A 17,771-nucleotide genomic window follows, 5' to 3' on the forward strand; every position below is an offset into this window, starting at 1 on the left:
GGAGGGCAAGAGAAGGTCAGAGAGAAACTTTGCTTCTGAGGCCTTCATTCTGGGGTATCATTTTCTGAGCCCCAACAAGATCAATAGATACGGTGAAGCAATTACCCTTAGACTCTCATTGTTAGACTACTGCATGAGAAATTAATATATGAGCCTATGGTGCTGATTTTTTTTAAAGTGCATTTTAATAAGAGAAAAAAAATACATGACTGCTTGCTGCTAATTTATGGTGAGTTATTCCCTCATTAGTCAACAATCATTTATTGAGCGCCTGCTTGGTACTGGGTATACAAAGGTGAATAGGAGAGACACCTCTCCTGCCTTCATGCAACCTGGAGTCTAAGGCAAATAAAGACGAACACATGGGACTTATTCACAGGTCAGCGTGGTAGTAGAGGCAGCCACTCCACAGAAGGAAGGGAGAAAGTAAAGGCAGACAGTGGCCACAGCAGTGTGGGTAAAGAAAGCAGTGGTGAAGACTGAGCAGGAGCCCAAGGCTCTGTGGCACAGGAAACATTCCCCAGCCAAGAGACACGGACCCAGGCTGGCCCCCCTCACTTTAGCCAGCTGTTGGGCAGGAACTGTTTTGGTGTCACCATGTCAGGTTGTCAGGAGCAGTTCTGCCCTAATTCTTGATTATTCATGGATGATTGATTTTATTTCCTTCATAAAATGAAGGTACTACTGACTTGGAGAAACAGGAAGCTTAGAGGTTGGGTTTTTAAAAGAAAACGATTTATGTTTTCTAACTACAGTGTAAAATAGTTGACAAATGTCAAATTATTTGACTGTGTGCTTGCATTTGAGAAAAATTGTAGCCATCAGCATGCATAAAATTAACACCCCCTGAAAAATGAGGAAGTAATGATTGCAGTTAGTAAATTGTTTCCCTTTGTGACCACAGAAGCAGAGGCTGGCAACAAATTTGATTTACAGAGTAAATATAATTTCTACAGTTGGGCTGAGCCTGTTGTTTTCTTAAAGGAAATATATTTTCGTTTGCTCTGTGAAAAACACAGATTAGCATTTTTCAGAACATTAGGAACCAAACACAATATTATAAAAGCAGAGAAAAAAGGAACTAATTTTATCTTCCAGTCACAGATGACGTTCAGAATCAAAATGGCATGTGACTAATACTCAGATAGCAAATTAGTGCGGCTCTGCTCTTAACCACGAATGACTCCATCTCTGTTTCTTTATGCCAGCAGAAGACAAGACTCCTGCAGTGGTTCAGCTGAACAATGGAATATGAATATTCCAGAACTTTCTCTATGCCAGATGATTGAGAACAACAGTCTCTTAATATTACCTGGCTTGGAAAAGTATTGGCATACATTAGAACTAAACTTAAGTTTTTAAAAAAATCTAATCTCTTAAAGAAAATTATTTCTACATTCAAGTTAAAACCATTGAATGTAGCCCCATGGGCCTCTGTCCTGGGAAAACCACTATTCAATTAGCAACTGTTTACAGGGGATTCAACAGGGAGAAAAACCTAACAAAAATTCCTGCCCCCCTGCGACATACAGGCGGGAGAAGACAGAATAAACAAGGAAATAAAACTTTCCTCTCCAGAAACAATATCAGACAAAAAAGGGATTTTATAAAAATGTCATCACTAGTCGTAGTAAATATATGTGTGTTGTGTGTGTGTGTGTGTATACACATATATACATATATATTCAATGTAGATATATCTATATCTATCTATATATGTGTGTGTGTATATATAGATAGATAGATACAGATATATCAACATTGAGTACACTCCACAGAAGAGGAGGCTCCTCTCTCTCCCCAGAGCTTGGAAGGAAGCTAGAAGCTTCAGGCAGAGGGTTCTGAAAACAAAGCCAAGCTCAAGCATCAATGGGCTGCATGTTTAACATTTAGGGCTCGGATAAGGTGGTCAGAGATGGGAATCGTAAAACAATGTCAGTATCCCAGAACACTTTTCAAAGTCAAAGTGGAATTGAAACATTTAAGCAAACAATCATCTAAATAAACAGGAACCCGTTTCTATGGCGATGACAAGGGGGGAGGGGCGTGGCTCCCATCTACCTTCCCTGCTCCAAGCTTCTGGGGGAGTGTTTTGCTTTGTGGGACCCTTTCCAAACCCTGACCACAGCAGACAGGACAGGGGTGAGCACTGACCGGAACAATCTGTGGATTGTCCCCTGTTGGAAACCAGAACTGCCTAATTTTGAGAAACAGGCTGAGCCATCAGATGTGGGGGAAAGAAAGCTGATGCCAACGGAAGCCCGGAGGTAGACTAGGGCCCCGGAAAAACGAAGAGGAAACAGAAACTATGAGTAAGCAGCGGAAGTTGGTAAGTAAGCCTAGGGAAGACAATGGAGCAGATGTGCAGAGGCAAACCACGTGCCTCGTGATTCTTGGTGACTTTCCTGCTTGTCCCCAGCCCAGGTCCACATGTTTCTTTATTATTATATAAGTAAGTAAAAAAACTAAACGAGGCCTGGAGCGGTGGCTCACGCCTGTAATCCCAGCACTTTGAGAGGCCAAGGTGGGAGGATCACTTGAGGTCAGAGGTTCGAGACCAGCCATGGCCAACATGGTGAAACCCTGTCTCTACTAAAAATACAAAAAAATTAGACGGGCATGGTGGCGGGTGCCTGTAGTCCCAGCTACTCGGGAGGCTGAGGCAGGAGAATCGCTTGAACCCGGGAGGCAGAGGTTGCAGTGAACTGAGATCATGCCACTGCACTCCAGCCTGGGAGACAGAGTGAAACTCTGTCTCAAAAAACAAACAAAAAAAACAACTAAACGATTCTTTTTCTTGGGGTCACTATAATACATCTCTAGATGTTTCTTGCAAACAAAAGAGCCCTAACCACACACTGACCCCCATCCCTTCTTCTTCTTGTGCGGAGCAGAAATGCCAACACCAAGAAAATGAGTTCCTATGTCTTTAAGGAAGGATAATCATAGTCACTGGTCCAAAATGAAGCTTCTTGCTGAAATAACAATTGAAATTATTCTCAGTGGTTCACAGAAATGCTAGTTTCTCATTTAACAACGAGGACAGATCCAGAAGAGATAAAGGGATTTAGGGAAATAGTTTAAAAAGTGATAACCTCTTGAGCCTCTGTCCTGGGGAAGCCACTATTCAATTATCAACTCTTTATGGGGGATTCAGCAGCGGGGAAAACCTAGCGAAAATGCCTGCTCCCCTGTAACATACAGGCTAGAGGAGGAGGCATAGAATAAACAAAGCAAATAAGTAAAATGTACTGAAAATGTGCAGTGTGTTTTTCTAAAGAGAAAGAATGAACAATGGGTCTATAAAGCTGGGCTGGGGAGGGGCTAATATTTTAGGGGCGTGGCCAGGAAAGCAATGGTTGCTAAGATAACTTGGATGAGAGGTGGTTGAACCCTGCACTGTATTGAGGATGGGACTGATGGAACTTTTGTGTTGGATCAGATGCGGGACGGAAAAGAGAGGAGTCCGGCATGACTCCAGATTTTTGATCTGAGTAACTAAAGGATGGAGTTGCCATTTTCTGCTATGGGGAAGACGGGAGGAGGAGTTTCTCTGGAGGGGGAGGGGAGGTGGGGGCTAATGCGAGGTGTTTCGTTCATGAAGGCTCTGCTTTTATGAATGGATTAATAGCAGATTAACGCTACTGTGAAAAGGTCTGGCAGGAGTGGGTTTGCTCTCTTCTGCCCTTCTGCCAATGTGAGGACACAATACTTGTCCCCGCAACCGTTGCCTTTCTACCTTCTGCCATGTGAGGATGCAGCAAGGAGGCCCTCATCAGATGCCGAGGCCTTGATCTTGATCTTCTCAGCCCCCAGAACAGTGTGCAATAAATTCCTGTTCTTTATAAGTTAACCAGTCTGTGGTATTCTGTTATAGTGGTGCAAAACAACAGTGGTAATGCTGAAGTAGAGATGTCAGAGGCTGTGGAAGCCAGGCACGTTGCTGCGCCTGTAGCCGCAACTCCTCTGAAGGCTGAGGTGGGAGGATTGCTGGAGGCCAGGAGTTCAGGTTTAATGTGCTATGATGGTGCCTGTGAATAGCTACTGCACTCCCGCCTGGGCAACATAGTAAAACTCTGCCTCTAAAAACTGTAAATTAATCTAGTTCAAGAGAGTAGTCTGGGCTAAGGACATAAATGTAAAAGTCTTCAGAAGTCTCTATAGATGAAGTCTCCATAGATTAAAAAAAAAAAAGAGGGATCTGTCATAGCCCATTTGGGCTGCTATAACAAAGTACCATAGACTGAGTATTTTATAAACAATAGAAGTGTGCTTCTCATACTTCTGGAGACTGGGAAACCCAAGATCAAGGCATCAGCAGATTCAGTATCTGGTGAGGGCCCATTTTCTGATTCACGGATGGTGACTTCTCACTTTATCTTCACATGGTAGAAGGCACAAGGCCACTCTCTGGGGCCTCTTTTGTAAGGGCACTAATCCCATTCATGAAAGCTCCACCTTCATGACTCATTCACCTCCAAAAAACCCCAACTCCTAATGCCATCATCTTGGGGGTTAGAATTACAACACCCGGATTTTGTAGGGGACACCAACATTCAGACGATAGCAAGGTCCAGTGACGGAATCCTGGGACACTCCCGCACTGACAGGCTATATATCAGTTAGGATTCAATCCACTGGATAAGGTAGAAAATCCAAATCATACTGTCTGAAAGAACGTGGAAGTCTGGAGGTATTTCAGGCCTAGCAAGCAGGTGCATGACATTAACAGGGATCGAGGTTCCTTGTACTTGTCGGCTCTGCTATCCCAAACCCATGGTGTTCATCTTAGCAGTTGCCTTAGAGGTGGAATATGGCCACTGTAGCACTAACAAATACATCTGCTTCAGGTAGGAAGAGGGAGAAAGTGGGAAAGGGTAGGAGAGCTTTCTTAGAAGTATTACCCAGTGACCTGTGCCTACGTAGCATGAGAGGAGAGATACAGACTCTGAAGTTACCTTTCGAGTGAGAATCATGTCTCTACCAGTGCATAGCATATGTAAGCCTTGAGCAAGTTCATAACTTGTTTCTGCCACAGATTTTTTTTTTTTGAAAATGGAAACAATCATACTGCTCACCTCTAGGTTGGTGAAAAAATAAGATTATATGCTTAGAAAATTTTCTGCCCACAGAAAATGCCCCAAAAGTGGAGTTGTAAGAGTTAAGTAAACAATAATCAAAATAAAAAGGAACCCATTTGATTTCTAGTGTCTCATCTCCAACCCAGTCCCCTGAATTTGGATTTTTGGTGATGGTAGTATTTTAGTGAAGGAAACTTGAGTTCACTGGCAACAGTTGTGTTCCTCTAGGACTGAAACTAGCAGCTCATAACCGGCTAGCAAGGAAGGCGATTGTCTCACTAATTGTGTAAATATTCCTTGTGGCTTCCAGAAATTATCTGGAAACAGAAACCTAAAGGAAGAACAGATTAGTGCTCAAAACTGGTAATATTAATAAGAATGCAGTGTAATTGTCTACTCCCAAATTGATGTATTAGGACCTATGTGTTATACAAAGTTTTAGAAAACATATGGGCTTAGTCACTACTCAAAAGCTACTTAAGTAACTTCTATTTAAGGGAAAGAGAAAGAAGTTAGAAGTGAGGCGCTAATATTTATTTTAAAGAGTTAATAATTTAATGCCACATTAGACTTTAATAATTTTAACAAATTCTAATTAATTTAAAACAAAAGACATAAAGTACATATTCAATAACCACTACTAATTATAAGATATTTCAATTATTTCATATACATATATATATGGTCATATATATATATATATATAAATACATATATATGTATATGGTCATAAGTCAAATATTTATAAAGTAGTAGAAATGTATTTTTTAATAATTTTTTTTTTTTTGAGACAGAGTCTCACACTGTTGCTGGGCTGGAGTGCAATGGCGCGATCTCGGCTCACTGCAACCTCTGCCTCCCGTGTTAAAGTAATTCTCCTGCCTCAGCCTCCCAAGCAGCTGGGATTACAGGCACCCACCACCATGCCCAGCTAATTTTTTGTATTTTTAGTAGAGATGCAGTTTCACTATTTTGGCTAGGCTGGTCTCAAACTCCTGACCTTGTGATCCACCCACCTTGGCCTCCCAAAGTGCTGGGATTACAGGCATGAGCCACCACGCCCGGCCCTTTTCAATAAGTTTTTATTTACTTTTTACTCACTTCAGTATGCTGTGTATTGCTAAGCCTTTCTAAATGTCTCATTTCGTGTTGTAACTGTTAAAGACTATAAATGGACTTGTCATTTAGTAATTCACGTGAGATACTCATTTAAAAGGATTTATTTGTTCTCATGTTGCTCCTTTTACTTATTTATTTTTTTAGAGACAGGGTCTTACTCTGTCACCCAGGCTGGAGTGCAATGGCATGGTCATGGCTCACTGTAGCCTTGACCTCCCAGGCTCAAGTGATCCTCCTGCCTCAGTCTCCCAAATAGCTGGGACCACAGGTACGTGCCACCATGCCCAGCTAATTTTTAATGTTTTTATAGAGATAGGGTCTCCCTATGTTGCCCAGGCTGGTCTCAGACTCCTGAACTCAAGTGATCCTCCCAGCTCAGCCTCCCAAAGTGCTGGAGTTACAGGTGTAAGCCACCACACCTAGCCTCATGGTGCTCCTTTAACAAAGGAGCTGTGATCACACCACTGCACTCCAACCTGAGTGACAGGATGAAACCCTGTCTCAAAAAAAAAAAAAAAAAAAGAAAAAGAAAAAGGAAGGCTGGGTGTGGTGGCTCACACCTATAATCCCAGAATTTGAGGAGGTCAAAGCAGGCAGATTGCTTGACCCCAGGAGTTTGAGACCAGCCTCAGCAACATGGCAAAACCCATATTTCTGCAAAAGAAAAAAAAATTTTTTTTTAAAGGAAGGAAAACATTGGCTGGGTGTGGTGGCTCATGCCTGTAATCCCAGCACTTTGGGAGGCCAAGATGGACAATTCATGGGGTCAGGATTTCCAGATGAGCCTGGCCAACATGGTGAAACCCCATCTGTACTAAAAATATAAAAACTTAACCAGGCATGGTGGCACACACCTGTAGTCCCAGCTACTCAGGAGGCTGAGGTAAGAGAATTGCTGAGCCCAGCAGGTAGAGGTTGCAGTGAGCTGAAATAGCGCCATTGCATTCCAACCTGGGCAACAGAGTGAGATGCCATCTCAAAATTTAAAAAAAGGAAAAAAGAAAAGTAAGGAAAACAGTCTAATATCCTGAACAAACCTCTACTTTCTTAAACTAGAAAAAAAGGCTACCATTTGTGAATTCATCATTTTGTATATTCATTTACATAAACTAATATTTATAGAGATTGGTGCATCAATCAATTTTAATATTGATCTGTTGGCAACAAATACACTCATATTTTGTTTGTCTGAAAAAAAATCTTTGCCTTCAGATGTTTGCATGGCTTATAGAATTCTAAGTTGGTTGGTATGCTGAAAATATCAGTCCATTGTCATATAACTTTCATCACTTTATTTCTGCTTGGAAATAATGTGCTTTGTTCTCTGGATGCTTTTAACATTTTCTCTTTGTCTTTTGTGTTAAGCAATTTTACTAAGGTGCATCTACATGTGCTTGGGTTTTATAAAGATTCTTGAATGTTTGACCTGATATCTTGTGTCAGTTTTGGAAGCTTCTCAGCCAGTATTCCTTCAATTATTGCTTATCTCTCTTTCTCTTCTTTTGGGGATCTAATTACACATATGTAAGAATTCTCACCATTTTTCATATATCTCTTCTTCTCTTATATTTTTCATTTTAATTTTCTATGTAGTAGTTCCATATCCTCTCTTTTACTGTTTAATGTGCTGTTTAACTCATCTGATGAGATCTTTTTTTCTTTTTTAAAATTTTTTGTAGAGATGGGGTCGCACAATGTTGCCCAGGCTGGTCTCAAACTCCTGGCCTCAAGTGATCCTTTTACCTCAGTCATCTGATGAGACTGTAATTTTGATTATTTGTATATCTCAACTATAACATTCATTGGATCATTTTTATAGATTCCACTTGTCTGGCAAAATTTTATATTTATAAATCTATTTCCTTAACTCTATTATTACTATTTAAAAGCCTCTGTCTTATAACTCTAATATATAGGTCATCTATTGTTTCTGCTTTAGTATTTGCCCATTTATTTTTCTTATTTCCCAGAATGTCTGGTAATTTTTTACTTAATGCCAATCATTGTGTATCATGAGTTATAAGATCACTGGATAATATCTTCTTTTAGAGATGATTGTTTTCCTCTAAAAGACAGAGAAGCTACACATCATCTTGATTCAATCAGTGACTTAACTAATTAAAATATAAGAGGTCCTTGGAAACGTCTGAACTCAATTTTTGTCTCTCTCAAACACTGTGAAACTGTCTCAAGTTCTGCTTGGTTTCTTAGCCTCTTAGCTTCCACTTTCTGCTTTATTGCTTATATTCTCACACTGGAAGCTCAGGAATAATCAAACTCCCTGAGGGAAAGAGAGTTGCAGAATATCAAGCCCACTTTTCTGCAATTCCCTTTTCTCCAGTCTTGGCTCCTCAAGTACCTGGCTGGTATTGAACTCCAACTTTTGCCTCCCTCGCCTTCTGATCCTTAACTGTTCTAAGCCTTCCCTTCTGCTTTTCCTCTCACCTGGGCCATTTACATATTGAAAAATGGCTTGAAAGCACAACTCACAAAGAATGTGAGGTTTACCTCAATGCATTTCCCTTGAGCCCAGAATTTGTACACCATTAATTGCAACAGTCTTAGATGTTTTCAGATGTCTTCAAGGGCTGTTTTTTAAAAATACTTTTTACTGGCTTTTTTGTTATTCTTGTGTTAAAGAAAAGATTGTTCAGTGATACTTGTTAAAGCACAGTAAGGAAGACTTTACTCAAGATCAGCAGCATACGTCTAGGGACCACTGCAACGGGGTCTTGTAGTACAAAAGATTGGGGTCGGTCAATTCCAAAGACAGCCTGGGCGAGCGGGAATTTATAGCTAAGGAACAGGGTGAGGGGTCTGTGATTAAAAAAAAAAAATTACTAGCAGGAAACTTCAGGGGTAAGGGAATTCTGAATGAACCAACCTAACAGGATTCTTGCTGAAGATAGGCCAGGTTGATCAAACCTCACCTGGGGTGGGAGGGGAGAAGATAAGAAACCTGATCACATATCAAGGGTGATCAGATATTAAAGGTGGGGGGGTTCTTGGTAAAATGACTTAATAGTGTTCTTCACTAAAGCTGGGTTTTATAAAAAAGTGCACAGGTGGGTCTAAGAGAAGGTTCAGGACCCTGACTAAAGCTTAGTCAAGCAAAGAATCTTTGTCCCTTGTCAGAGGAGAGGAGTTAGACGTCTCAGTATAACCTACTGCATCACAGATCGAAGTGGAAATTTCCTAACAAGATCTTGGCATTCTTCTCTGTATATTCTTACCAAATACTTTTTCTCCCTGTAATTGTTTCACTTATTATTTAAACTTAATGAAATTTTACTATTATCACTTTATTATATAATTTAGTTTTCACATTTTTTATTCATTGAAATCTGTATCATTTTAAATTCTGTTTCTTTTTGGCTTATAACTTGACTTCAAAATCCAGATTATCTTTATAAGTTCTCTGTGTCTGAAATAACATCCATTCTAAGTCTCTTGATTAAATGGCTTTATTTTTAAACTTATAAGAAAGTAATTGTGATTTTCTAAAAAGCTGGCCCACAGACATTTTATTCATCTCAGTATAAATTCTTTTTCTTCTATTATTTACTTTATTCTCATGAAGAATTTCAAACTCCCTTGCCTGAATATTCATCCTTCCCTCTCACAATTTTTGTAATATATTCTACTTAAAGAGAATCTGAAACTCAAGCTTATCTGGAATATTATAAATATTCTATTTGTATGAAATCTGTATCCAAATAGTTGTTTCTTCATTGCAACATTCATGTGAGTACTATTCTCAGCCAGAAGTCTGACTAATAAATAATTACATGGATGCAGATTTCATTCAAAGAATGCAGAGATCCATGATTTTTACTCATAACATATTCTCTTTTATGTCAGTATCAAGTGGAGGAAAAAAAGGGTAACAGCCCAATGGGTTCATCTTGCCCGAAGCCTAGACAGAGCCGATTTATCAAGACAGGGCAATTGCAATGGTGAAAGAGTAATTCATGCAGAGCCATCTGTGTGGGAGACTGGAGCTTTATTATTACTCAAATCAGCCTCCCTGAGCTTTTGGGGATCAGAGTTTTAAAAAATAATTTGGTGGGTAGGAGCTTGGGAAGTGGGGAGTGCTGATTGGTCAGGTTGGAGACGGAATCATAGGGGGTCGAAATGAGGCTTTCTTGCTGTCTTCTCTTCCTGGGTGGGATGGCAGAAGTGGTTGAACCAGATTACCGGTCTGGGTGGTGTCAGCTGATCCATCAAGTGAAGGGTCTGCAGAATATCTCAAGCACTGATCTTAGATCCCCGGGAGCAATTTGGGGAGGTTCAGACTTTTGGAACCAAAGGCTGCATGACCTCTACGTTGTAATTTCTAATCTTATAGCTAATTTGTTAATCCTGCAAAGGCAGACTGGACCCCAGGCAAGAAGGGGGTCTTTTCAGGGAAAGGCTGTTACCAATTTTGTTTCGGAGTTAAACCATGAACTGAATTCCTTCCCAAAGTTAGTTCGGCCTACGCCCAGGAATGAACACAGACAGCTTAAGGGTGAGAAGCAAAATGGAGCTGGTTAGTTCTGATTTCTTTCACTGTCCTAATTTCCTGAGTTATAATTTTGCAAAGGCAGTTTCAAAACTACTTAGTATCGTTCCAGATACAAGTAATCACTGTCAATGGAAAAGAGTCAAACTCTGTGGAATATTTGAAAGGACTTATTTCAAGCCAAATATGAGTGGCCAAGGCCCAAGGCACAGTCTCAAGAGGTCCTGAGAACATGTGCCCAAGGTGGTGGGGGTTACAGCTTGGTTTTATAGAGTGTAGGGAGATACAAGATAGCCATCAATGCATGTAAGGTACACATTGGCTTCATCTGAAAAGGCAGGACAACTCAAAGCAGGAACTTACAGTTCATAGGTACATTAAAGATTTCTTGATTGGCAATTGGGTGAAAGAGTTAAGCTCAGCCTGAAGAATGGAAGTCAGCAGAAAGAAATGTTTGTAGTTAAGACAAAGCCAGGGTGGGGGGTTGTGGAAGCCAAGGTTCTTGTTACACAGATGAAACTTCCAGGTAATAGGCTTCAGAGGAATATGTGGTAAATGTCTCTTGTCAGACCCTAAAAGGTCCCAGACTCTTAGTTAAATCTCTTCTGCATCAGGAAAAGACCTGGAAAAGGAAGGGAATTCTCTACAGAATGTAGATTTGCTCCACAAGAGATAGCTTTGCAGGGCCATTTCAAAGTATGTCTAAGCAATATATTTTGGGGTAAAATACTTTGATTTCTTTCAAGGCCTGCTATCTGTCATGTGATGCTCAACTGGGGTCAGGTTGGAATTTGGTATCTTATTGCTACAAGGAGTTTTCTTTGTCTTTTGCTGTTGTCGTTTTGGTTTGTTTTATGAGACGGAGTTTCACTCATTTTGCCGAGGCTGGAGTGCAATGGTGTGATCTTGGCTCACTGCAACCTCTGCCTCCTGGATTCAAGCGATTCTCCTGCCTCAGCCTCCCGAGTAGCTATGATTACAGGCAAGTGCCACTATGCCCAGCTAATTTTGTATTTTTAGTAGAGACAGGGTTTCTCCGTGTTGGTCAGGCTGGTCTCAAACTCCTGACCTCAGGTGATCCACTCATCTCGGCTTCCCAAAGTGCTGGGATTATAGGTGTGAGCCACGGCACCCGGCCCTTTGTCAGGCTTAAGATCTCTGTTTAATATTAATGCTTGTCAGTTGTACCTGAATACCAAAGGGATGAGAGTAGAAAGAGGCACAACTGGACCCCTCTTTCCATTATGGCCTAAATTAGTTTTAGTTTTTCAGGTTTTCTTTGGAATGCCCTTGGCAGAGAGGAGGGTTCATTCAGTTGGTTGGGGGGCTTAGAATTTTATTTTTGGTTTACATCACAAAGTTTGAAATCCTGTTTTGTGAAAAAAATAAAATCTTATAAATGAATACTGAAGCTGCCTGCCACAGGGTGACTGAAAAATAATATAGCGGCTCATTTGATAATTACAGTTTACCTTCCCAGCATAGACTCTCCAGTAGCAAACTGCCCTCAGTTGTTTCTGAAATCACACAGTGCTCTTTCTCACAGGTGTTCAGCAGCACCTCCTGCACCTGGTTCTTCTGCCCCAAACTCCTGGTCCAGGCACGCTTTTCTTGTCTTCTCACCTGACACACATGCTGAAATTGCTGTGATGCAAGAGCAGCTAAACTCTGGAGGGGAGGGGAACATTTTTTTTCTTCCTGCCTTCCTAGGTTCTTGACTTAAGCCCATGTAACAAAAGACAGATTTAAAAGAGAAAGACAAATAGAAGTTTATGAACATGTACATCACATATATATATATATTGGAGGAACTCAGGGATGAGTAACTCAAAGAGGTGGCTAGAATTTGGGCTTAAATACCATCTTCAGTTAAAACAAATGGTGTGCAAGAGGCAAGTTATTGGAAGAAAAGCAAGCCACCCAGCCTATGGTACTTTGTCATTGTTACCTATCCTGTCCCTCTGCAGCACAGGCAGAGAGGATACAGGCTGGCCTAACCAGCTCCACATTGGAGGCTGGAAAGCTGTGTGTTTGCCTCAGCTCCAGATGAAATGACTGACATTTAAGTCATTATTTAGTCAATTATTATACCTTAGTGCTTATACACAAACACAATAAGATTTAACAGTTGTGTGGTATTGAAATAGAATGTGCCAGGTATGATGGCTCATGCCTGTAATCCCAGCACTTTGGGAGACCAAGGTGGGTGGATCACCTGAAGTCAAGAGTTCGACATCAGCCTGCCCAACATGAAGTATATGACCCGTAAAAGTAAACAAAAGTACGATTTGTTGCGTAGATTGAAGTCAGTGCCTTCTTCACTGATACGAGTCTCTCAGGACTTACATTCATCCTTTCCTTAGTACAGAGAGGCAGACACCCTCATGGATAGTTCCTTTATAAAATATAAATTTTCCTTACAAAAGGGTAACATACTCTGTTTTCAGAGCTTCTCCTGCATATGCTATTTCTCAAAATAATCAGCTTAAAGTAATCCTTATGCCAGAGGCATATTTTGGGGTTCATATTCAGGTCTCCTACAACTCCAGGGATGATGGCCGTTGCTAACTCCAATCAGGCCTAGGGGTCAGCCTCTTCCTTTCAGTCTACGTCATGCAGCTAAGTTCGAACTGTAGCACTTAACAAAATTACACTGTTGTTTCGAGGCAAGGACCCCAAATGGAAAAGTGTCTGGCAAACACTGTGAGAGGTGGCAATCCTCACAGTTTAATCTCAACTTAACTTCACAATCCTCATAGGGTTGCCCCCTGCCAGCTTAAACAGAGTAAGGGTCAGGTTATTCCAACTAACAGGAATTAATTCTTTGATTATAACTGTGCCTAAGAGTCCAGATCACCTAAGACAGGTTGAGAGAAAAAAAGAGATTGATTTTTACCTTTCCTCAAGTCTAAAGTCCTAATATTGGCTCTTATTCAAGAAGAGATGTCTCCTTCACAGGAAAGCCTACCCCCTACTCACTGGAGTGTCATGTTGCATCATGACGGCATCAAAACTATGACACCAAAACATAATAGTGTAGTGTTTACATCTGGGATTATTCACTCTTAACTCACATAGCATATGGGACATATTATGGACTGCATGTTTGTGTACCTCCAAAATTCGTATGCTGAAATCCTAACCCCCAGTGACATGGTATTAGGAGGTGGGGCCTTTGGGAGGTGATTAGGTCATGAGGTTATGAGATTAGTGCCCTTATAAGAAGGAGAGAGACCAGAGTTCAGTCTCTCTACCACGTAACACACCGTTTATAAACCAGGAATAACACACCGTTTATAAACCAGGAAGGGAGCCTTCACCAAGAACCCGGCCATCCTAGCCCCGCTGCTCTCGGATTTCCAGAACTGAGAGAAATAAATGTTTGTGGTTCAAGCCACTCAGCCTACAGTACTTTGTTATAGCTGCTGGAACTGACTAAGACAGGACACAAACAGTCCAGTTCAGGTGAAGCTGCAGGCGACGTGGTCCTGTTCCCTTGATTGTTTTTCCTCTACAAGAGGTGAAGATTCCTTCTGGATGTCCTTCCTTCAGGGTTCTCCAGTTTAGTACATCTCCTGTAAAAACAAAACTAACAACAAGAAACTGCTTAAAGCAAATTGTTTGCAGCATCGCAAGGTCAGCTAGAGGCTGTTTCAGCAATAGGCTCTAAATTCATAATCTGCCCTCCCTGCCCCTCAACACACATACACAACAAAAATCAGACAGTAAAATAGCAAAGTCTCAGAATCATGGCTGGGCTTATGGACGAGTTATAGTTTCATCACCAAATAGAACACTCTGCAGCACAGGTCCTGCATTCAGATCTGCCCACAGATTCTTCATTTACGTTTGTATAACTAAATTACCCATTCAAGAGGTTTTATGCAAAATAAAAGAACGATGTGGCTCAGAGATAAGCTGAAGTTTCTCTTTTAGCAAGCAGACTTGCTTTCCGCTTTCTGAAAAGTGTCTCCAGCCTCCACTGATCAAGATGTCAAAAAATATTAGGGCCACATTTTCAACCAGCATTTATACAAAGTGCAGCACAGGCAGAGAGGGTACAGGATGGCCAAACCAGCTCCAGACTGGAGGCTGGAAAGCTTGTGTGTTTGCCTCAGCTCCAGATGAAAGAACTGACACTTAAGTCATTATTTCATCAATTATTATATCCTAGTACTTAAATAGAAACACAATAAGATTTAACAATTGTGTGGTATTGAAACAGAATAGGCAGGCGCAGTGGCTCATGCCTGTAATCCCAGCACTTTGGGAGACCGAGGCAGGTGGATCACCTGAGGTCAGGAGTTTGAGATCAGCCTGGCCAACATGGTGAAATCCCATCTCTACTAAAAATACAAAAATTAGCTGAGCGTGGTGGCAGGCACCTGTAATCCCAGCTACTCGGGAGGCTGAGGCAGGAGAATCTCTTGAACCCGGGAGGCAGAGGTTGCAGTGAGCCAAGATGGCACCATTGCACTCCAGCTGGGGCGACAGAGTGAGACTCTATCTCAAAAAAAAAAAAAACCAAACCAAATCAAAACAAAACAAAACAGAATGACATGATAGTCTACAGTGCAACAATATTAAAATTTACCCAAAAGACATATATATGTCATTTTAAATAATTAAAACTCTTCTTCATTAGGTAGCTGGTGCTCTGAACTTAATCCGAAGGCTTCATAATTAGACAGAACGATAGACTAGCTATCCTTAAACTGCCAGAAATTTACTTCTAATAGGTGGTACTGTGTGAATTAAGGAAGAAAACATTTGTATTTAGGATAGATACTTTCCATTTTGGAAGGTATCGCTTAGTGAGTGTATAAAGTTATTCCTTATTGTAAGGTCTGTTCTCTCCAAGTTTAAAGAGAAGAAACTGAGGCCAGCACAAGAAGATCTGATGTGAAGGAATTTATTCAAGCTCCCGGACGAGGTTCTGCAGCCTGACAGGAGGGGCCAGAGAAGTCGCACAGACTCTGCTCAGACGTGGGGTTTTATAGGGAGTGGAGGCGTTTGATTGGTTGTGCCCAAGGTGAGTAGGACAAAATGTCGGAGAGTGGGGCCTGGATGGAACAAAATGGCAGGGAGTGGGGCCCAGATAGGGCAACATGGTAGGCAGGGAGTGGGGCCCAGATAGGACAAAATGGTGGGGAGTGGGGCCTGGATGGGACAAAATGCTATCAGGTAGGTCCTGGCGGGGCTTTTTTCCCTGGGCTCCGGGTGGGGGGAGGGTGTGTGCGAGCTCCTGGCAAGGGAAGGAGGTGTGTCCGAGCTCCCGGCGAGGGATTGGGGAGCGTCCGAGCTCCTGAGAGAGAAGGGGGTGTGTCCAAGCTCTCCGCTAGGGAGGGGGGAGCGTCTGAGCTCCCAGTGAGGGGGGCAGTGTGCAGGAGCTCCCGGTGACGCAACCAGCCTTACACTTATGACTAGTGATATTGCACACCTTTTCATACACCTGTTGGCCATTTTATGTCTTCTTTGCAGAAATATCTGCTCAGATCCATTGCCTATTTTTATAAATCAGATTCTTTGTTTTTCTTCTATTGAGTTGTAAGAATTCTTTATAAATTTTGGATATTAACCCCTCATCACAGAGTGGTTAGCAATTATTTTTTCCCAGTGTGTAGGTTGATCTTTCATCCTGTCAGTTGTTACCTTTGCTGGACAGAAGGTTTTCATTTGATGGAGCCCCATTTATTTACTTTTGTTTTTGTAACCTGAACTCTTGGTGTGTTATCCAAAATATCATTGCCAAGGCCAGTGTCAAGAAGCTTTTCCCTTATGTTTTCGTCTAGAAGCTTTATGGTTTCAGGTCTTACATTTAGTTCTTTTATCTATTTTGAGTTGATTTTTGTGTGTGGTGTAAGAAAAAAGTCCAATTTCATTCTTTTGCATGTGGCGATCTGGTTTTTCCAGCACCATTTATTGACGAGACTGTTCTTTCTCCATTGTGTCTTCTTGATGCCCTTTTCAAAAATTAGCTGTCCGTGTGTGTTTGATTTTATTTCTGGGTTGTGGGGGCCTTTTTATATTTTTATTTATGTCAATTAATTAATTTATTTATCTAAATAGAGACAAAGTCTCACTATGTTGCCCAAGCTGTTCTCAAACTCCTGGGCTCAAGCAATCCTCCCTCCTCAGCCTCCCAAAGTTTTGGGATTACAGGCATGAGCCACTGTGCCCGGCCCTTTTAGTATTTTAATGTCTAGAATCTTTGAGGAGTTAATGAGGAATTCCACTTTACTAAGTGTGTAGTTTGGACAAGAGGCAATATTGACTACTGTCTTTGTACAAGGTCACAAGCTGAGCACACTTATGCTTATGTTAGTGAGGACAAACCAGGCCCTGAAAGGGCCTATAATGCACCTGGGAAAGGTAAGAAGAAAGAAAAGAAATTAACATTTAACATGTATCTGCAAAGGCTTGTGTGTGTACTCGGTGGGTGTGCACAAGATCTACTATTCAGAGATCATGTTGCAAACAAGAGAAACTGATTTGGGCATATTTAAACAGAAAGAGAATTCATAGCTAGCCTACTGAATCTAAGAAATATAAAAAAACAAATAAATCTAAGCAGAAGAGTCCTGGCCGAGAAATACTCTGATTAACATTTGCTGCTGAAACCTCTTCCCATAGTACTGGAGCTGCTGGAAACTCTGCACCCCACTGGACACTCACCAATGCCGCAGGAAATAACCTCTGCTCCCTGCATCATTGCATAACTGCCCAGCTGGAAGTGTGATTGGACAAGGCTAGGCCATATGCTCCTCCTAGCTGTCAAATAGAGAATGGAATGTATGCCCCTCTTTACCTTTCACAGGGGTAGACAGAACCCTGCCTATCACCAAGACTTATCCTTAATCAAGGTTTGAAATGGAAAGGAGACTTGGACACTGGGCCGTCAACACATGGCAAGCATTCACTGTTGTTTTACTACTTCGGTTTCCTAATTTCTATATTTGTCACTTGCCCTTTATGGTACAAATTTGCATGTTAAAATAAATGTTCCTGTTTAACATAGTATGATGACTCATTACCTAGTGGAAAATTTACACACTTCCTCAAAGGGA

The 17,771-nt window shown here is 41.3% G+C and overlaps 1 long non-coding RNA gene across 1 annotated transcript; it reads left to right on the forward strand.

The window, feature by feature from the left end:
- Positions 1-2,241: 2,241 nt before the first annotated feature.
- Positions 2,242-17,528, forward strand: LOC135268293 (uncharacterized). Its single transcript, XR_010336547.1, has 3 exons — positions 2,242-2,329; positions 15,566-15,736; positions 17,338-17,528. It is a non-coding gene; the product is annotated as an uncharacterized LOC135268293 (long non-coding RNA).
- Positions 17,529-17,771: the final 243 nt, after the last annotated feature.

Source organism: Aotus nancymaae, unplaced genomic scaffold, assembly GCF_030222135.1.
Source record: "Aotus nancymaae isolate 86718 unplaced genomic scaffold, 86718_ANA_hifiasm-v0.15.2.pri h1tg000040l, whole genome shotgun sequence".
Taxonomy (NCBI): Eukaryota; Metazoa; Chordata; class Mammalia; order Primates; family Aotidae; genus Aotus; species Aotus nancymaae.